Here is a 22172-nt window from a genome sequence, read left to right on the forward strand (position 1 = left end):
CACTTGGGCAGCATGCCAGGGCTCTCGGACGGAGGCCTGGGGCTCGCCCCCGACTCCTCTTCCCCTCTCGTAATGGGACAGCCGTCACTGCTTTGCTCCTGATGATTTCTTTGAGATCTAGGAGTTATCACCAGACACTTCCTTTAGCACCTGCTTTCCGCTCCTGCCACTGCTGGGCTTGGAGTGCCTAGAGCCCTGGCTTCCTCTGCAGCCAGACGGCTCGTGCGCAGCTCCGAGGGAGGGACCTCCGCGGGAAGGCCCCGGGGCCCAGCTGCCCTCCTATCCCTGCCATGCCCTGCCCTGTGCAGGCTGCGGCGGCCGCTGTGCGGTATGGGAGTCCCAGCTCCTCGCCACTGTCTTCTCTGGCCACGGTCTCAGCTCAGCAGCAACCTCGGGCCGTCCTTTGGGAATGAGAGGAGGATAGGCCAAACTGGGCCTGAGGCTGCCCTGACAGGGGCCTGCGTGCAGCCCTCACCAGCGCTGTTGATCAGAACCACCATTTGTAACTATTATTACTATTATTATTATTATTATTATTTTTACAGATTTTAGCACTTCAACTTTTATGAGCTATGAAATTCCTTGCTCTCTAAATTATAACCGGTCATGAGAAGCCAGTGTTGAGAGTACTGTCCTGAAGGCGGACGACCCCGGCCAGTGCAGACATGGCCACAAGCTCTGGCACCTCCGGACAGGGTGGGTCCTGTCCTGCCTCCAGGCCCGCGGCCCCCAGCAGAGGTGAGGCTGCGCCAACCATGCCTCGTGAATGTCGACTTCCTTTGCTCGGAATGCTGATTCCGGGGTAGCCAGTGGCGTCCCTGGGGCTCCTGCCCCCGCAGAGGCCCCAGGACAGCACGAATGACAATTGCCCGGGGAGCCCCAGCTGCCCCAGCCACCTGAGCCCCAGCCCAGGTGTCTTGGGGAGCAGAGATGAACTGTCCTGGTTGAGCCCTGTCTAAACTGCAGAGCCAGGAGCAAAATGCACGGTGGTCATTTGGAGCCACTAAGTTTCTGGCTAGTTTGGGAGGCAGCAAGAAGTAATGAGAACATTCGTTTTTTCCCCCCTTTCCATCCACCCTTTTTCTCCTACAGCCGTCCACATTTCATTCTATTTTTTTTCCACTTGAGGTTTTTTTTTTTTTTTTTTTTTTTTTAAAGGAAAGACAGAGAGAAGGAAGGAAGGATAGAAGGAAGGAAGGAAGGAAGAAAGGGAAACATCTTTAAACATTTTCTTGTTTATTGTATTTTGTTTTTCCGTTTTTTGTTACATGGGCTGGGGCCGGGAATCGAACCGAGGTCCTCCGGCATAGCAGGCAAGCACTTTGCCCGCTGAGCCACCGCGGCCCGCCGAGGTTTTAATTATGTATATAAATAGCAACATATGAACAAGGAGTTCTAAGGCTTGTGCATTATCTCCAGGTGAGCAGATTCCTGATCAGTCCACTTGTAACGTGGCGTCACCCAACGTAACTGCAAGGGCTTCTTCTTCGTGAAAAAGAAAAGCCAATTTACTGCAGTCCGTACTGACTTCGCCATCTTTTCTGTAGAAACACTGATTCACTGTATGAAATTTCCAGTGTTTGCCTATACCTGATTAAAATGGGCAGAACAAGAAGGATCCTACTTGTTTCCAGGTGAACTCTCCACATTTTCTGGTTTTCGGAAGTTCTCCCTCCACAAACCCTCCATGACTGTTTTTCCTCTCCAACACCAGCCATCTGATTTCTCCTCACTGACCTGGGCAAATATGACAGCTTGTTGTGGGTAATAGCTTGCGGCAGCTAGCCCCATGAAACCAGGTGGACAGACCAGCTTCTTTAGTTTTGAACCTCTGGCCGAAAGGAAGCCAACAAGTCCAGCACAGCCAATTACACAGAGTCTGGAAAAAACCCAGGCGGTGCATTTTGGAGATATTCAGGGCTGTCTACCCCATGGTGAACAATACTTTGCATCCTGGGCTTAGTGTGGGAGTGCATTTCCTGGCACCAGTTGTGTACGGCTCGCAATCATGTTGGTGCTGTGAAATGCTTTCTTCACCTGGCTCCTTGGCTCCTCCACATGTCTAGACTGACCCTCTGGAACTGAGCCGAGTGGAAGCCCAACCTTCACAGGAGGTTGGTGAGTTGAGTCGTCTTTTGGTGGCACATATACTTGCAGGCTGAGCAGACTCAGGCTGGCCGGTCCCTCCAGCCTCTGAATCCCCTCGAACATGTTGCTGGCCATGGCGGTTCTGGCCGGCTCCACATTTCATTCTTAGATTCCTGAGACAACTCCCTAATTGATCTCTCTACCGCTATCTCTTCCTGCCTCTCCATTTTGCAAGTACACTATAAGATAAATCTTCCTAAACACCATTTGTATGTTGTGTTTCATAAACTCTTTCTGTGGCTCCCTATTGCCCTGACTTTCAAGGTCTTTCTCCCTCGTACAACTCCTTGACCAAGTAAGTGTACTCACCAGGGTTACTAGAGAAACAGAATCAGCAGGAAATAGCCACAGATATAAAATTAATAAAAGTGTCTCATGTAACCATGGGAATGTGGAGTCCAAATTCCACAGGGCAGGCCATGAAGCTGACGATTCTGATGGAAGGTCTGGACAAACTCCACAGGAGAGGCTCGCCAGCCGAAGCTGGAAGAGAGCCTGTCTCTTCTGAATCCTCCTTAAAAGGCTTCCAGTGAATAGACTGAGCATCACTCATTGCAGAAGACACTCCCCTTGGCTGATGACAAATGGAATCAGTTGTGGATACAGCCTATGTGATCATGATTTAATTCTATGAAATGTCCTCATTGCAACAGACAGGCCAGCACTTGCCCAACCAGACAAACAGATACCACCACTTGGTCAAGTTGACACTGAAACATGACCATGGCACCAGGAAACACTTATTTTGTCCTCATGGTTTACTGCCTTCTTCATGTAGTGGGAGTCCTAGCTTGGGTCCGGGTGGGATTCATTCCTCTCTGGGCCAACCCAGGAAGCTGGTGAGATGGGAATGCCAGGAATCTATTAGCAGTGGACTGAAAGGAGTCTTAGGGAACAAATTTGCATTAAGGAAAAGGAGCTGTATAGCGACTTGACTTGATACTGTGGAACTTAGTTATTGTGGCTGAGGGATCGATCTGAGCCATTATGATTTGTCTCCCTCCCTGGCTCTCCCTGGACTTGGAAAGAGAGTAGGGGGACTATAAGGAAAATAGAACAAATTCGTTACAAATTCTATAAAACATTGAGGTTGCACAAACCCTGCATTGAGAGTGTGCATAGAAGGAGAGAGCCTTTATTCCCCCTGTGAACAAATGACCCCACAGCAGCTTTGCTCATTTTAAGGCTCCAGCACGTTGTAAGGGGCACCTTCCGGAAGTCTGTGGACCATAAGAGTGGGATAAGCGCCGAGCAAGGGCTGGTGTCCCAGTAGAGCAGGGACGGGTCTTCAAGAAGAGTGGTGCCTTGCCACCACAATCACCAGGTGGAGCCCTCTGTGTCCATTTGAAACTGTCTTGTGCCTCAGAAAAGCCATGTCCTTTAATCCTCATTCAGTATTACTGGGTGGGAGCTTTTCGATTGTTTCCATGGAGATGTGACCCACCCAATTGTGGGTGGTAACTTTTGATTAGATGGTTTCCATGGAGATGTGTCTCCACCCATTCCAGGTGGGGTTTCTTACTGGAGACCTTTAAGAGGAAGCCATTTTAGAAAAAGTTTTAGGCCGACAGAGCCAACAGAGGCAGAGACTTTTGGAGATGCAGGAGGAAACCCCCCCGGGAAGCCTTGTGAAGAGAGGAGAGAAAGCTAGCAGGTGTTACCACCTTCCCAGCTGACAGAGCTGTGCCTGACCCATTGGCCTTTCTTGGGTGAAGGTGATTGTTGGTGCCTTAATTCGGACACTCTTGTAGCCTTAGAACTGTACACTTGCAGCTTAATACTTCTCCCCTTTGAAAAGGCACTCCACTTCTGGTATATTTCATTCTGGCAGCTTTACAAACGAAAACACCCTAGATTACTTGGAAATGGATTATTTCATGAACAGCTTACTGCATGAAAAAAGACACTCTGAGGATTCCTAGAAATTCTTGGTGGCCTCTACAGCAGGATTGAGTAGCTGCTTGAATAGGTGTGGGCACAAGCCAGTGGAATTTGGTTGTATTTAAGGTCAATGTACTTATACCCATTTTCTGGGGATATGTGGATTACTATATTGGACTGTTTCACTTGTGTATGTCATCCTCTTATTAGAGTTCTGTGTGCTTTATGTTTCGGTTTCTACTGCTGCTATAACAAATTACCACAAGTTTAAACAATACAAATTTATTATCTTACGGTAGGTCAGCAGTTTGACATGGAGCACACTGGGCTACAACTGAGGTGTTGGCAGGGCTGCATTCCTCCCTGGAAGCTCTTGGGAAGAAAATCTTTCCTTCTCTCTTTAACTTCTGGAGGCCGCCAGATCGTTGGCTTGTGGTCTCCTCCCTCCATCATGAAAGCCAACCATGCCACATCTCTCTCCGGCCACAACCAGGAAATATTCTCTGATTTCAAGGACTTGTGTGGTTGGGCAGGGCTGCCCGTGTTCTCCAGGGTAATCTACCCATCTCTAGGTTCTCACCCTAAGCAGCACGCACAGCCCTAGGGCCATGTAAGGCCACAGATGGACAGATCGCAGCGGTTAGGACCTGGGCATCTGGGGAGGCCGTTATTCTGCCCACCGCAATCTGGATTCTTGGAAAGAATACTTTATATGTTCATAGTGGTATTATCAACCCAGTGCAATCATATGAGTCCTTAAAAGCAGAGAACATTTCCCTGCTGGGATCAGGAAGAGAGAGATGTGCTGCTGGCTTTGAAAGTAGAGGAAGAGGCATTTGTTACTTAAATAATTTGGGGCCTTTGTGGTTTAAAGTGATGTGCAAAGTTGCCAGGTTGACAAGGAGTGGACGTGTGGTAGTCAGGTTCAGGTGTCACCTTGTCAGGGTGATGGTGCCCAGGTCTGTTGCTGTGGACATGAATCATCAGCATGTGAAATTTGTCTGTGGCTGATTATATCTGCAGTCGGCTAAGTGGAGTGCCTTCCTCAATGAGTGAGGAGTAATTTAATTTGCTGGAGGCTTAAAAGAGAGGTCACAAGAGAGCTCAATGCAGCACAGCCGAAGCAGCTCAGCACACCTCATCTCAGCACTTGCAACTCAGCCCAGACATTTGGAGATGTAGAAAAGAATCACCCTGGGGAAAGCCATTGGAACCCAGAGGCCTGGAGAGAAGGCCAGCAGAGATCACCCTGTGCCTTCCTGTGTAGCAGAGAACCTCAGATGAAAGCTAGCTGCCTTTCCTCTGAAGAACTATATATATTTTTTCTTTGTATGCTGTATATGGCAGGGGTCACGGTTCATTCTTTTTCAATGAAAGCCTCCCCTTATTGCAGTATCATTTGTTGAAAATTTTTTTTGTTTTTGTTTGGCTTTTCATTTGTTTGTTTGCTTGTTTGTTTGTTTTTGGGAAGTGCATGTGCTGGGAATCGAACCCAGGTCTCCTGCATAACAAACAGAAATCCTACCATTGAGCTACCCTCACACCCCCTATAAATTTTTAACTGAATAAATCCCCTTTTATTAAAAGCTGCTCCATCTCTGGTGTGTGGCATCTGGCAACTGAAGCAGATTAAAAGCAGTGACTGAAAAATTCACAAATTGAATAAAGCATAGACATACACCTTCAAGATGCTCAAAAAACTCAAAACAGATGAACCCAAACAGGTCCACAGTGTAGCATACTGTAATCAAACTGTCAAGTACCAGAAATGAATAGAATTCTGGACATTGCAAGAGAGAAGCAACATGTCACACACAAGGGAGCCTCAATAAAATTAAGTGCTGAATTTTCATCAGGAATCGTGGACTTAAAAAGGCAGTGGGATGACATATTTAAAGTGATGGAAGCAAAAAGTTGCCATGCAAGAGCAAAACTGTCTTTCAAAAGTGAGGGAGGGTCTAAGACGTTTCCAGATAAACAGCAGCTGAGGCCTTCATCACCATTAAACTGGCCTTCCAAGAAATGCTAAGGGGCTCTTGCAGGCTGAAAGAAAAGGACTTATTTCTGTTTCCTAGGCTGCTCAGCAAACACCATAAAATGGGTTGCCTTAAACAACAGGAACTTATTGATTTATGGTTTTGAGGCTAAGAGACAGTCCAAATCAAAGCATCCTCAAAGTGATGCTTTTCTCCTGAAGCCTGGCATTCTGGGACTGGCTGCCAGCAGCGTGTGGCTCCTCGACCTCATGGCAAGGCATGTGATGGCATCTCCTGGGCTCTCCTCTCTCTTCCGGGCTTCACTGATTTCAGCTTCTTACTGTCTGTGGCTTTCCCTCTCTGAGTCTGAAGTTCATTCTATTATAAAGGATTCCAGGAATAGGATTAAGACCCATCTTAACTGAGGTGGGCTACACCCTAACTGAGATCACCTCATCTAAAAGTCCTACCACACTGGGTACACAGCCCCAGGACGGGCTACGTTTAAGAACATGCTTTTCTGGGGTACGTTCAGTTCCAAACCACCACACACCAACAGCTGGCTGGAGCCACATCAGGAAATAAAGACCTCTACTAAAGATAGTGATATAGATAAATATAAATACCAGTACTGTTGTAATTTTGGTTTCCCATATAAACAAAAGCTGAGGGAGTTCTATACATTAGACCAGCCCTACGAGAGATGCTAAAGAGAATTCTGCAGGTCGAAAGGAAAGGACAATAGATTGGAGCTGCATGTAGAAATAAAGATCTCTCATAAGGAAATGACCCTGGTAAATATAAATACTTGCTGTATCGTACTTTTGGTTTGTAACTCTCCTTTTAGCTTCCTACAGGTTCTAAAGCTCAAGTGCATACAATTTAGTGATAAATCAGTGGTTTTGGATTCATAATGTATAAACATGTAATTTGTGACAAGAACTACGTAATGGAGGGGTGGAGGGTATAGAAACATAATTTGTATAGACTATAGAAGTCAACTTGGTAGCAAAACAAATGAGATTGCTATAGATTTAGAATATTAAATTTAAGTCTCATAGTAATTACAAAGAAAATATCAGAGAATATGCAAGCGCCAAGAGGTAGAAATAAAAGTGTAGATTTCCGCGTGTGGGAGGTATGGGGCTGGGGAGTTAGTGTGTGTAGGATTCTATTTGTGGGGGTGGGAAGGTTTTAGCAGTTGGCAGTGGTGAGGGCATGTGGTAATTAGATTCAGGTGTCAACTTGGCCAGGTGAAGGTACCTAGTTCTGTTGCTGTGGACATGAGCCAATGGTACGTGAACTTCATCTGTTGCTGATTTACATCTGCAGTTGGCTAGGAGACGTGCCTGTTGCAATGAATGAAGTTTGACTTAATCGGCTAGAGCTTAAATGAGAGACTCAACGTAGCACAGCCCAAGAAGCTCAGCATACCTCATCTCAGCACCCACAGCTCAGCCCAGGCCTTTGGAGATGGTAGAAAGAAATCACTCTGGGGAAAGTTGTTGGAACACAGAGGCCTGGAGAGAAGGCCAGCAGAGATCACCCTGCGCCTTCCCATGTAAGAAAGAACCTCAGTTGAAAGTTAGCTGCCTTTCCTCTGAAGAACTAATGAAATAAATCCCCTTTTATTAAAAGCCAATCCGTCTCTGGTGTGTTGCATTCTGGCAGCTAGCAAACTAGAACAGGGCACCACAGCACTGTGAATCCCTTTGAATGGTGTTCTGGGGAGGGATTGAGATGGGAAAGTATATGTTGTATACGTTTTCCCACTATTAAAAAAAAAGGAAGAGCGACTATAGAGACAATGAGAGTTAAATGCAGTACATGATACTGGATGGATTCGACAAGAGAGGAGAAAAGACTTAAGATGTTATTGGGATATATGAAATAATTGGATTGTAAGCTTTCTGCAAATGTTTAATTTCTTGAGCTTAATAGCTGTTCTTAAGGTGACTACAGCCATGGTTACATGGCAGTGTTAAGTGTCCAGGCAGCACGATGTAGACCATCTACACTCAAGTATTCAGAAAATGCATTGATAAATGGATAGGGAACAGATGGATGGGTAGATAGATGGATTATAGAGAAATGGAGAGAAAAATATAATGCTCGTCACACGCATGAAACCCTTCATGGCGATATCTGGACTAGAGTTTAGGCAGAGAGTCTGGCAGGTCGACACAGAAAATTAATTGTCCCAGTAAGGTACATAGGAATCACCTTAGTGTGCATGGGTGTGTCTGGAGCACTTTGAAAACCCAAATTCCTGGGCCATGCAATCAAAGTTCCCTTAGCCGGGGTAGGTCCTGTAACCTGCATTAATCCGAGCTTCAGGTGATTTTGAAGTAAAACTCGGTCTTAAAGCTTGGAGAAATCAGTTGTTCAAGCTCACAAGTATGCTGTTGTTTTCTACATCCAGTGTTCTTTTCACCACACCACATCCCTTTAATTTGTTTATCATCTCTTTTGAGATTGGACTTCTGACATATTTCAACAACCTCTATAGCAACAGTAATTGTCTACTTCATTGTCTCTGAGCACAGACAATGTTTGGTTTGCTAAAGCTGCCAGAATGCAATAGACCAGAAATGACTTTTAGAGTGGGGATTTATTAATTTACAATTTTACTGTTCTAAGACCCTGAAAATGTCCCAATTAAGGCATGAGCAGAACGATACCTTCTCTGAAAAAAAGGCTGCTGGCCTCCAGGGTCTCTCCGTCACATAGCCAGGCACAGAGCTAGTGTCTGCTGGCCCAGTACTCCCGAGCTCCATTGCTTTCAGCCCCTGTTCTCTCTAGGCTCTCCCCAGAAATGTCTCTTCCTTTTATCCTCTCATAAAGGACTCGAGTAAAGGATTAAAATCCACCTTGAATGGGCTGGGTCACATCGCAACTGAAACAACCTCATCAAAACGTCCCACCCACAATAGGCCTTTTCTGGGGTACATAACAGCTTCAACCCAGCACAGATGGGTAGTCAGGTTCCATTTAGACATATCCCTAATTTTCCTGACGTTTTCTCATAGCTGTAGAGAAACAAGAGGGAAGTAAGAGAACTGATGACGTCTTCTACCTCCTTGGAAGTTGTAGTGGAATGCCATGACCTGTAGCTCTGAGTTAAGATTTCAGCTGCAAAGTATTTTCCTTTTATCCCAGTTTACATATTATCATTCTGCTAAGAAATTGAGAATTTAGGAACATAAGACCGAAGTCAGCCAACTAGAGCAGCAGGCAGGAACTCATTGGCAAATACCTTAAGTTTTTGATCCTTGTTCTCTAGCTGTAAACAGGATTTCTGCCACTCAGCTCCATCTCCAGAGCCCTTCGTTCTCCCCCACTCCCCACTATAATGGATGGTGTGGTGTGCTGCCCAGGTGTGTCCTTGAGGGCTGAGCCATGCATCCCCCTGGCTGCTGGGAGTGCTGGCTGATGAAAACTGTAGTTTGTCCCTCCCATTGAAGGCAGTTGCCTTGCTCAAGGCTACACTTAGCCATGCACATGCCCCCACGGCTCACATGTGTCAGAATCCAGTGCTGTGTAAATGCTGAGAGGCCAGATATGTAGGGGATGCTTTGACAGAATGCTCCCTAGGGATGAAGGGCTTCTGGAATAATATAGGCCAGGTGGCAGTGCTTAACTGTCAGAAGCAAGGTGGGCACAATTATTGTCAGGAAAAGCAAGGCTGGGATGGGAGCCAGGGAGGAGTGACCCGCAGAGAATTATGGAGGCAATAGAACTTAGTGTCCTAGGGTAGGATATATGGACACTGCCAGCAAAGGCATTGCTAAATTTATGCAATGAAAAGAAATCAGGGATGGATGATCAGGAGCCACTCAAATAAGAAGTCAGGATCCTTTGTCCAGTTTCTAGATCTGAGCCACTTTCCAGATATGGAACCTATCAACTAAGGGAGAGGCCAAAGACTCTGCCACACAATACAGCCTGAGTATTTAGAAATGATTCTCCCGGTCCTTCTCCGAAGGTGACTGTCACGGAAAAGTAGAGTGCCCAGATACTTGAAGTCCTTTGGACACTGGGTCCATGTTGTCATCGATCCCTGCACACTGGAAGCACCATCATCATCCCCTCAGAGTGGGTGTCCACAGGCCACCCAAGTTTTCTCCTCTAGACTGAAATGGACATACTTGGTGGTTGGTAGAACCTCCTCTTCCCTGTTGGCTCTTTAGCCTGTGAAGTAAGAGCTGTCATAGTGGGAAGCCAAGTCCAATGGGAAGACTCAAAAGCCGCCCCAACCCTCTGGCTCAGAGAGTAAACGAAACAAACACAATCACATGTGGCCAGAACTGCACATCACCACTGAGTTGTGTGTGATTATCAGGCCATAATTCAGGTGGACCTAACAATGATGTGCTGTAATATGTAAGTGGTACATTTTTGGATCAGATATTCATAGGATCAGAGCATGTGTGTTAGCTATGTAAGCTGGTGGCTCAGACCCCATATCACTCACCCTGGTGGTAGTGGTGCCTCTCCTCAAGCTTACACCCGTGACCCTGTGGGAGACAATTATAACCAGCTGGTGGGAGGATAAAGGTTAAACTTGGCTCATAGATGGGTTACTCCACAATGTGGGAGCAAATTGAAAATGGATTAATGGTGCACACCGTCCTATTCAGGGGCCCAAGGCAGAAGCAATGAGGGGGAGTTTCTTCAATGCGTGGAACTGTGAGTGGTAACCTTGGCCATCCACTTGATGTGTGAGGAGAAGTGTGGTCCACGTTGAGACTGTTCGTGGAGTCATGGGCCGTGACAAATGATTTAGCTGGTTGGTCAGGGGCCTGGGAGGAGACAGACGGGAAGTTCAAGGACAAGGATGTCTGTGGAAGAAGCATGCAGAGGCATATCATGGCAGTGGGCATAAGACGTGACGATTTTTGAATCACATGTTAGCAGTCACCAGAGAGCACACACCATGGACGAAGCACTGAACAACCAAGAGAATGACTCAGCTAGTTGACATCAGACAGCCTCTGCCATCTGCAGCCCCGGTGCTGCCCTTTTGGAGATTTAGCCGAAGTTCCAGTTTCTCAGCATGGAGATAATACTCTGTGAGGTTGGCGCACCATCCTCCAGGATGTGCTGTGTCCAGAATCCACCATCTTCCCTCGGTATCATGTTCACAGTAAAGAAGTGCACAGCTCAGACGCCCCTGAAAAGAGCCGCTGCAGGGAGCGCAGTCAGCTGGCAGTGTCCGCTGCCCTGCCTCTGGATCCACCGCAGTGTGGTGAGGGCACCTCTTCCCGGCCAGGGACTGGGCACAGCAGACCACAACTGCCCGATATGGGGCTCCTGTAGCGGGCAAATTTTGTTTGGGTGCTTCCCATTGGCCCGGCTGAGCCTTTCTTAGAACTGCACTGTGGGCCGAACTTTTTCTACCAAATCCTGCCTTCCTGCTCTCCTTCCTCAGGCATCAGACCAGCACCAGATCTGAAGTCTCTCCCCATTTTCTCCTGCTCCCTCCCCTTTTATTCTTACAGATATTTTCACCACTAGGTTTCTTGCATGTCAAAATGCATCTTGACATCTGCTTCTTGGAGAACCAAACTGAGGGATTAGAAACACGGGTTAGGGAGGAGAGGGTGGCAGGAATGGCTCCACTTCTCATCACTCTCAGTGGACGTTTGTGCTTCCCATACTTGCAACCTTAGGCTGATTCTAAAGGTCCCTGTTCCTGGAAAAGGAGGAAATCCCCACCAGGGAACATCAAAGAAAGCTGCGGCTGCCACCCAGTCACTTCAGTTTCCTCGTGCCGGCAGATCAGCAGGCCAGGAAGGTGTCACAAAACTAGCAGGGCTAATTGGCCCTGATTGCCAGAGAGAGACAGACCTGCTGACACATACGCCGGCAGGGGAGAACCTGCTTTCGGCACTCATGTTATCCATTGGGCATCTCTTGGTGCTTCCCTTTCCAATTTTAAAAAATTATGATGAAAACTACACAACATAAAAGTCATTTTTAAGCATATTTTAAGTTTACATTAAAAATACTTAGTGTCCAGTGACATTAAGTACATCGACAATGGTGTGTGACTTTCACTACTGTTTACTTGGAGATCAATTTCATGGTCCCAAACAGCAGCTCTGCACCCACAAAGCAGTAAGTCCCTGTAATCCCCTTCCCCCAGCCACTGGTCACCACTAGTCTGCTTTCTGTCTCTGTGAATTTGCTTATTCTAGATATTTTATATGAGTGAAATCATATTTGTTCTTTTGTATCTGGTTTATGTCACTCAGCATGAAGTTTTCATGGTTCATCTACGTTATAGCACACATCAAAACTTCATTTCTCTTTGTGGCTGAATAATGTTCCATCGCATGTGTATACCTGTTTTGTATATCTATTCATCTGTTTATACATGCCTGGATTGCTCCCACCTTTTATCTATTGTGAATTATCTTGCTATGAAAATTGGTGTACAAATATCTGTTCAAATCCTTGTTTTTCTTCTTAGGGGCATCTACCTAGAACTGGGATCACTGGGTCATACAGTAATTCTACGTCTGACTTTCTGAGGAATCACCAAACCGTTTTCCACAGTGCTGCACCATTTTCTATTCCCACCAACAGTGTACAAGGGAACTTATTTCTCTGAATCTTCGCCTATAATTGTTATTTATTAGTATTTTTTAATAGTAGCCATTCTAGTATGTGTGAAGTGGTATCTCATCGCTCATTTGATTTGCATTTCCCTGATGGCTAGTGACATTGAACACCTTTTTATGTGCTTTTTGACCATTTGTGTATCTTCTTTGGAGGAAAGTTGTGCTGGTTTGAAAGGATGTATGACCCCTATAAAAGCCATGTTTTAATCAAAATCTCATTTTGTAAAGGCAGAATAATCCCTATTCAATACTGTATGTTTGAATCTGTAATTAGATCATCTCCCTGGAGATGTGATTTAATCAAGAGTGGTTGTTAAGCTGGATTAGGTGATGACATGTCTCCACCCATATAGGTGGGTCTTGAGAAGTTTCTGGAGTCCTATAAAAGAGAAAACATTTTGGAGAATGAAGGAGATTCGGAGAGAGCAGAGAATGCTGCAGCACCACGAAGCAGAGAGTCCACAAGCCAACAACCTTTGGAAATGAAGAAGGAAAATGCCTCCTGGGGAGCTTGATGAAACGGGAAGCCAGGAGAGAAAGCTAGCAGATGGCACCGTGTTCACCACGTACCTTTCCAGATGACAGAGGAACCCTGACTGTGTTCACCATGTGCCTTTTCACTTGAGAGAGAAACTCTGAATTTCATCTGCCTTCTTGAACCAAGGTATCTTTCCCTGGATGTCTTAGATTGGACATTTCTATAGACTTGTTTTAATTGGGGCATTTTCTCGGCCTTAGAACTGTAAACTGGGAACTTATTAAATTCCCCCCCCTCCTTTTTTTTTACATATTGATGCTTTTCTTTTTCTTTTTTTGTTTTTTTATTATTATTAATTAAAAAATTAACTAACACAACATTTAGAAATCATTCCATTCTATATATGCAATCAGTAATTCTTAATATCATCACATAGATGTATGATCATCATTTCTTAGTACATTTGCATCGATTTAGAAAAAGAAATAGCAAGACAACAGAAAAAGAAATGAAATGATAATATAGAGAAAAAAATAAAAATAAAAAATACAAAAAATATATAAAAAAACAAAAAAAACTATAGCTCAGATGCAGCTTCATTCAGTGTTTTAACGTAATTACATTACAATTAGGTAGTATTGTGCTGTCCATTTTTTAGTTTTTGTATCCAGTCCTGTTGCACAGTCTGTATCCCTTCAGCTCCAATTACCCATTATCTTACCCTATTTCTACCTCCTGCTGGACTCTGTTACCAATGACATATTCCAAGTTTATTCTCGAATGTCGGTTCGCATCAGTGGGACCATACAGTATTTGTCCTTTAGTTTTTGGCTAGTCTCACTCAGCATAATGTTCTCTAGGTCCATCCATGTTATTACATGCTTTATAAGTTTATTCTGTCTTAAAGCTGCATAATATTCCATCGTATGTATATACCACAGTTTGTTTAGCCACTCGTCTGTTGATGGACATTTTGGCTGTTTCCATCTCTTTGCAATTGTAAATAATGCTGCTATAAACATTGGTGTGCAAATGTCCGTTTGTGTCTTTGCCCTTAAGTCCTTTGAGTAGATACCCAGCAATGGTATTGCTGGGTCGTATGGCAATTCTATATTCAGCTTTTTGAGGAACCACCAAACTGCCTTCCACAGTGGTTGTACCATTTGACATTCCCACCAACATGGATAAGTGTGCCTTTTTCTCCACATCCTCTCCAGCACTTGTCATTTTTTGTTTTGTTGATAATGGCCATTCTGGTGGGTGTGAGATGATTTTCATTGTGGTTTTAATTTGCATTTCTCTAATGGCCAGGGACATTGAGCATCTCTTCATGTGCCTTTTGGCCATTTGTATTTCCTCTTCTGAGAGGTGTCTGTTCAAGTCTTTTTCCCATTTTGTAATTGGGTTGGCTGTCTTTTTGTTGTTGAGTTGAACAATCTCTTTATAAATTCTGGATACTAGACCTTTATCTGATATGTCATTTCCAAATATTATCTCCCATTGTGTAGGCTGTCTTTCTACTTTCTTGATGAAGTTCTTTGATGCACAAAAGTGTTTAATTTTGAGGAGCTCCCATTTATTTATTTCCTTCTTCAGTGCTCTTGCTTTAGGTTTAAGGTCCATAAAACCACCTCCAATTGTAAGATTCATAAGATATCTCCCTACATTTACCTCTAACTGTTTTATGGTCTTAGACCTAATGTTTAGATCTTTGATCCATTCTGAGTTAACTTTTGTATAGGGTGTGAGATATGGGTCCTCTTTCATTCTTTTGCATATGGATATCCAGTTCTCTAGGCACCATTTATTGAAGAGACTGTTCTGTCCCAGGTGAGTTGGCTTGACTGCCTTATCAAAGATCAAATGTCCATAGATGAGAGGGTCTATATCTGAGCACTCTATTCGATTCCATTGGTCGATATATCTATCTTTATGCCAATACCATGCTGTTTTGACCACTGTGGCTTCATAATATGCCTTAAAGTCTGGCAGCGTGAGACCTCCAGCTTCGTTTTTTTTCCTCAGGATACTTTTAGCAATTCGGGGCACCCTGCCCTTCCAAATAAATTTGCTTATTGGCTTTTCTATTTCCGAAAAATAAGTTGTTGGGATTTTGATTGGTATTGCATTGAATCTATAAATCAATTTAGGTAGAATTGACATTTTAACTATATTTAGTCTTCCAATCCATGAACACGGTATGCCCTTCCATCTATTTAGGTCTTCTGCGATTTCTTTTAACAGTTTTTTTGTAGTTTTCTTTGTATAGGTCTTTTGTCTCTTTAGTTAAATTTATTCCTAGGTATTTTATTCTTTTAGTTGCAATTGTAAATGGAATTCGTTTCTTGATTTCCCCCTCAGCTTGTTCATTGCTAGTGTATAGAAACACTACAGATTTTTGAATGTTGCTCTTGTAACCTGCTACTTTGCTGTACTCATTTATTAGCTCTAGTAGTTTTGTTGTGGATTTTTCCGGGTTTTTGACGTATAGTATCATATCATCTGCAAACAGTGATAGTTTTACTTCTTCCTTTACAATTTTGATGCCTTGTATTTCTTTTTCTTGTCTAATTGCTCTGGCTAGAACCTCCAACATGATGTTGAATAATAGTGGTGATAATGGACATCCTTGTCTTGTTCCTGATCTTAGGGGGAAAGTTTTCAATTTTTCCCCATTGAGGATGATATTAGCTGTGGGTTTTTCATATATTCCCTCTATCATTTTAAGGAAGTTCCCTTGTATTCCTATCTGTTGAAGTGTTTTCAACAGGAAAGGATGTTGAATCTTGTCAAATGCCTTCTCTGCATCAATTGAGATGATCATGTGATTTTTCTGCTTTGATTTGTTGATATGGTGTATTACATTAATTGATTTTCTTATGTTGCACCATCCTTGCATACCTGGGATGAATCCTACTTGGTCATGATGTATAATTCTTTTAATGTGTTGCTGGATTCGATTTGCAAGAATTTTGTTGAGGATTTTTGTATCTATATTCATTAGAGAGATTGGTCTGTAGTTTTCTTTTTTTGTAATATCTTTGCCTGGTTTTGGTATGAGGGTGATGTTGGCTTCATAGAATGAATTAGGTAGCTTTCCCCCCACTTCAATTTTTTTGAAGAGTTTGAGGAGAGTTGGTACTAATTCTTTCTGGAATGTTTGGTAGAATTCACATGTGAAGCCGTCTGGTCCTGGATTTTCTTTTTGGGGAGCTTTTGAATGACTGATTCAATTTCTTTACTGGTGATTGGTTTGTTGAGGTCATCTATTTCTTCTTGAGTCAAAGTTGGTTGTTCATGCCTTTCTAGGAACTTGTCCATTTCATCTACATTGTTGTATTTATTAGCGTAAAGTTGTTCATAGTATCCTGTTATTACCTTCTTTATTTCTGTGAGGTCAGTGGTTATGTCTCCTCTTCCATTTCTGATCTTATTTATTCGCGTCCTCTCTCTTCTTCTTTTTGTCAATCTTGCTAAGGGCCCATCAATCTTGTTGATTTTCTCATAGAACCAACTTCTGGTCTTATTGATTTTCTCTGTTGTTTTCATGTTCTCAATTTCATTTATTTCTGCTCTAATCTTTGTTATTTCTTTCCTTTTGCTTGCTTTGGGGTTAGTTTGCTGTTCTTTCTCCAGTTCTTCCAAGTGGACAGTTAATTCCCGGATTTTTTGCCCTTTCTTCTTTTCTGATATAGGCATTTAGGGCAATAAATTTCCCTCTTAGCACTGCCTTTGCTGCGTCCCATAGGTTTTGATATGTTGTTTTCATTTTCACTCACCTCGAGATATTTACTAATTTCTCTTGTAATTTCTTCCTTGACCCACTCGTTGTTTAAGAGTGTGTTGTTGAGCCTCCACGTATTTGTGAATTTTCTGGCACTCTACCTATTATTGATTTCCAACTTCATTCCTTTATGATCTGAGAAAGTGTTGTGCATGATTTCAATCTTTTTAAATTTGTTGAGACTTACTTTGTGACCCAGCATATGGTCTATCTTTGAGAATGATCCATGAGCACTTGAGAAAAAGGTGTATCCTGCTGTTGTGGGATGTAATGTCCTATAAATGTCTGTTAAGTCTAGCTCATTTATTGTAATATTCAAATTCTCTGTTTCTTTATTGATCCTTTGTCTAGATGTTCTGTCCATTGATGAGAGTGGGGAATTGAAGTCTCCAACTATTATGGTAGATGTGTCTATTTCCCTTTTCAGTATTTGTAGTGTATTCCTCACGTATTTTGGGGCATTCTGATTTGGTGCGTAAATATTTATGATTGTTATGTTTTCTTGTTTAATTGTTCATTTTATTAGTAGATAGTATCCTTCTTTGTCTCTTGTAACTGTTTTACATTTGAAGTTAATTTGTTGGATATTAGTATAGCCACTCCTGCTCTTTTCTGATTGTTATTTGAATGAAATATCTTTTCCCAACCTTTCACTTTCAACCTATGTTTATCTTTGGGTCTATGATGTGTTTCCTGTAGACAATCCATTCTGCCAGTCTATGTCTTTTGATTGGGGAATTCAGTCCATTAGCATTTAGTGTTATTACTGTTTGGGTAATGCTTTCCTCTACCATTTTGCCTTTTGTATTATATATATCATATCTAATTTTCCTTCTTTCTACACTCTTCTCCACACCTCTCTCTTCTGTCTTTTCGTATCTGACTCTAGTGCTCCCTTTAGTATTTCTTGCAGAGCTGGTCTCTTGGTCACAAATTCTCTCAGTGACTTTTTGTCTGAAAATGTTTTAATTTCTCCCTCATTTTGGAAGGACAATTTTGCTGGATATAGACTTCTTGGTTGGCAGTTTTTCTCTTTTAGTAATTTAAATATATCATCCCACTGTCTTCTTGCCTCCATGGTTTCTGCTGAGAAATCTACACATAGTCTTATTGGGTTTCCCTTGTATGTGATGGATTGTTTTTCTCTTGCTGCTTTCAAGATCCTCTCTTTCTCTTTGACCTCTGACATTCTAACTAGTAAGTGTCTTGGAGAACGCCTATTTGCGTCTAATCTCTTTGGGGTGCGCTGCACTTCTTGGATCTGTAATTTTACGTCTTTCATAAGATTTGGGAAATTTTCAGTGAAAATTTCTTCCATTAGTTTTTCTCCTCCTTTTCCCTTCTCTTCTCCTTCTGGGACACCGACTACACGTATATTTGTGCGCTTCATATTATCATTCAATTCCCTGAGCTCCTGCTCAAAATTTTCCATATTTTTCCCTATAGTTTCTGTTTCTTTTTGGATTTCAGATGTTCCATCCTCCAGTTCACTAATTCTAACCTCTGTCTCTTGAAATCTACCATTGTAGGCTTCCATTGTTTTTTTCATCTCTTCTACCGTATCTTTCATTCCCATAAGTTCTGTGATTTGTTTTTTCAGACTTTCCATTTCTTCTTTTTGTTCATCCCATGCCTTCTTAATGTCCTCCCTCAATTTATTGATTTGGTTTTTGAAGAGGTTTTCCATTTCTGTTCGTATATTCAGAATTAGTTGTCTCAGCTCCTGTATCTCATTTGAGCTATTCCTTTGTTCCTTTGACTGGGCCATATCTCCAATTTTCCTGGTGTGATTTGTTATTTTTTGCTGGCATCTGGGCATTTAATCAGATTTCCCTGAGTGTGGGACCCAGCAGGTTGAAAGACTTTCCTGTGAAGTCTCTGGGCTCTGTTTTTCTTATCCTGCCCAGTATGTGGTGCTTGTCTGTCTGCGGGTCCCACCAGCAAAAGATGTTGTGGCTCCTTTAACTTTGGAAGACTCTCGCTGCTGGGTGTGTGGTGCAGACAGAGGAAAGGTTGTAGGTTGGTTTTAATGGCTTCAAATTGTGAAGTCCTGGGATCTGAATTCCTTGAGAGAGGGATTCCACCTGAGTTGTGTTTCACTCCTCCTGCGGGGAAGGTTCAGGTGGTAGAGAGCCCTGAAAGCAGCCTGTTTCTGCGTTTGGGGCAGTTGCAACCTGTGTAATCCCAGCGCTGAGCCCAGAGGCAAAGAAGCCTCCATAGAAACAGCCACAGAAGGCTCTGTTTCACCCCCTTTCCTCTTTTTCAGTTAGCCCAATCGGCGACTTCTGCCTTGATCAGTTTCGCCTGAGCTGAGGGCCTATTTTTAGTAGTCAGAAGTTGTTCATTAATGCCACTATTGGTGTTAGGTTGGGCTCAGTCTCTATTACTGTTGGAGACTCTTTCCTTTCCTTCCAGGAAGTCGCCTGTGGGGGAGGGGTGCCGGCCACCACGGCTTGGGGAACCGCTGATCCGAGGCTCCCAGCCGGCCCGGGAAGCCGCGCGTGGGGAGGGGTGCCGGCTGCCGCAGCTTGGGGAACCGCTGATCTGAAGCTCCCAGCCAGCCCAGGAAGGAGGGAGGGAGGGGCTCTGGCCACCAGCTGCCGCGGCCCGGGGAAGTGCGCGCCGCTCGGGGACCTCACCACAGCAGAGTCTCTTAGCCGGTCCAGCTGTTCCAGACTGGGGTACACTGTGTGTTTGGTCTCTGTTGTGGCTCCGGGAGCTGTTCTGTACTGTTTCTAGTTATTTAGTAGTTGTTCTGGAGGAGGAACTAAGACGCACGCACCTTACTAAGCTGCCATCTTCTCCGGAAGTCCTCCAGGATGCTTTTAAGCATCTCTGTCTTCTTCCCGTAGGCTGAGCACGGCCATAGCGCAGAAACTACTCCCAGTACCACACTTTTAATTCCTGTAGCTTTATAGTAAGCTTTGAAATCAGGAATGTGAATCTTTTAGTGTATTCTCTGTTTTCAAGATCGTTTGGTTATCTGAGGCCCTTGAAATTCCATATGAATTTGAGGATTGGCTTTTCCATTTCTACGAAAAAAGGCTGCTAGAATTTTGATAGGGACCACATTGAATCTGCAGATCATTTTATGTAGTATTGACATTAAAAAATTTTTTAATGGTAAAAAATATAACATATGTACAAAAAAGCAACATATTTCAAAGTACATTTTAACAAGTAGTTGTAGAACAGATTTCAGAGTTTAGTATGGGTTACAGTTCCACAATTCCAGGTTTTTCCTTCTAGCTGCTCCAAGACACTGGAGTCTAAAAGAGATATCAATATAATAACTCAGTAGTCATGCTCATTGATTAAATCCTGTCTCCTCTGTTATACTCCCCCTCCTCCTTTGATCCTCCTCCCACTCTTTAGGGATCCTAGGGCTCTGCCCATTCTAACTTTTTCAGTAGAAAATGGGTGCTGGCAATGTGGGGTTGGGGGTGGAACTGGTTGATGTTTGCAGAGCAGCTGGCCCCTCTTGTTTCAGGATTCATTTGGCCAAAGAACCTTCTGGAGGTTATATATTTCTGCAAAGTAAACCTAATGCATGAAACTTTCATGGAGTCTCAGATAGACCCCTAGGTGTTCTCTAGGTAAACAGGAGTGGTGCGGGTTGGGCTTGGCAAACCACAGCAATTACAGTGTCCAGCTGAAGCTGGCGTAAGAGCAGCCTCCAGAGTAGCTTCTCAACTCCATGGGAACTCTCTCAGCCGCTGATGCCTTATTAAGTACTTCTTTCCCTCCTTTTGGTCAGGATGGCATTGTTGATCCCACGGTGCCAACTCTGGATTCATCCCTGGGAGTCCCCTCCCACGTCTCCAGGGAGACTTTCACCCCTGGATCTCATGTCCCATGTAGGGGTAGGGCAGGGATTTCCCTTGCAGAGTTGGGCTTAGAGAGTGAGGCCACATCTGAGCAACAAAAGAGGTCCTCCAGGAGTCACTCTTAAGCATAATTACAGTTAGGCTTAGATTCTCCACACAGAAAGGTTTCATAAGAGCAGGACTCAAGATCAAGGGCTTGGCCTATGAGCTTGGGAGTCCCTAATGTTTGAGAGAGTTTCATGGGTTTCCCAGGTAGGAGAGAATTGATGTCTCAATATTAAACCTTCCAATCCATGGACACAGATGTCTTTCCCTTTATTTAGGTCTTCTTTAATTTCTTTCAGCAAGGGTTTTATAGTTTTCTGTATACAAGTCTTTTACCATGTTGGTTGAAGTTATCCCTAGTTATTTTATTTTTTAGATACCATTGTAAATAGAATTGTTCTCTTAATTTTCTTTTCAGATTATTTATTACTGTTGTATAAAAACACAACTCATTTTTGGGTGTTGATCTGGTTAACTCTTTGAGTGTTTGGTAGAACTCAGCAGTGAAATCATCTGGCCTAGACTTTTCTTCCTTGGGAGGCTTTTGGTGACAGATTCAGTCTCTTCACTGGTTATTTGTCTGTTCAGAGCTTCTGTTTCCTCTTGTGTCGGGTCAGGTGGTCTGTGCTCCTCGGAGTTTGTCCATTTTGTTTGGGTTAATGTGTTGGCACAGGATTATTTATAGTGTCCCCGTATAATCCTTTTCATTTCTGTAAGATCAGTAGTAATGTCCTCATTTTCATTTATCTTAGTTTTTTGTGTCTGCTTTTCTTTCTCCTTTGTCAGTCTGCCTAAAAGTTTGTCAATTTTATTGATATTTTCAAAGAATTAACTTTTGGTTTTGTTGATTCTATTGTTTTCTCATTTCTATTTCATTTATCTCTGCTCTTTACCACTAACTTCTACTAACTCTGGGTTTAGGTTGCTCTACTTTTTCTACTTGCTCTAGGTGTGAAGTTAAATTATTCATTTGTGACCTTTCTTCTTACTTAATGTAGGCACTTTCAGCTATAGATTTCTCTCCAAACACTGCCTTTGCTTCATCCCGTAAGTTTTGATATGTTGTATTTTCATTTTCATTCATTTCTAATTTCTCTTGTGATTTCTTCTTTCACGCGTAGGTTGTTTATGAGGATACTGTTTAATTTCCACTTACTTGTCAAGTTTCCAGTTTTTCTTCTGTTATTGATTTCAGGTTCTATTACATTGCAGCCAAAGAAGGTACTTTGTATGATTTCACTTTTTCAATTTTACTGAGAGTTGATTGCGGCCTGACAAGGGTGTCTGCTCAGGGTGGCCCATGCCAGCCGTGGCTGCGTGTGGTGTCTGGACGGTCTGCAGAGCCTAATTGGCTTATAGCGTGCTTCCAGCCCTCAATTTCCTTTTTTTAAAAAATATTTTTATTGA

At 43.3% G+C, this 22172-nt stretch overlaps 1 pseudogene; it reads right to left on the bottom strand.

Moving 5' to 3' along the window:
- Positions 1-1593: 1593 nt before the first annotated feature.
- Positions 1594-2257, bottom strand: LOC143643791 (MICOS complex subunit MIC26 pseudogene; annotated as a pseudogene).
- Between the last annotated feature and the right edge of the window lie 19915 nt (positions 2258-22172).

This window comes from Tamandua tetradactyla, chromosome 8 (assembly GCF_023851605.1).
Source record: "Tamandua tetradactyla isolate mTamTet1 chromosome 8, mTamTet1.pri, whole genome shotgun sequence".
NCBI lineage: Eukaryota > Metazoa > Chordata > Mammalia > Pilosa > Myrmecophagidae > Tamandua > Tamandua tetradactyla.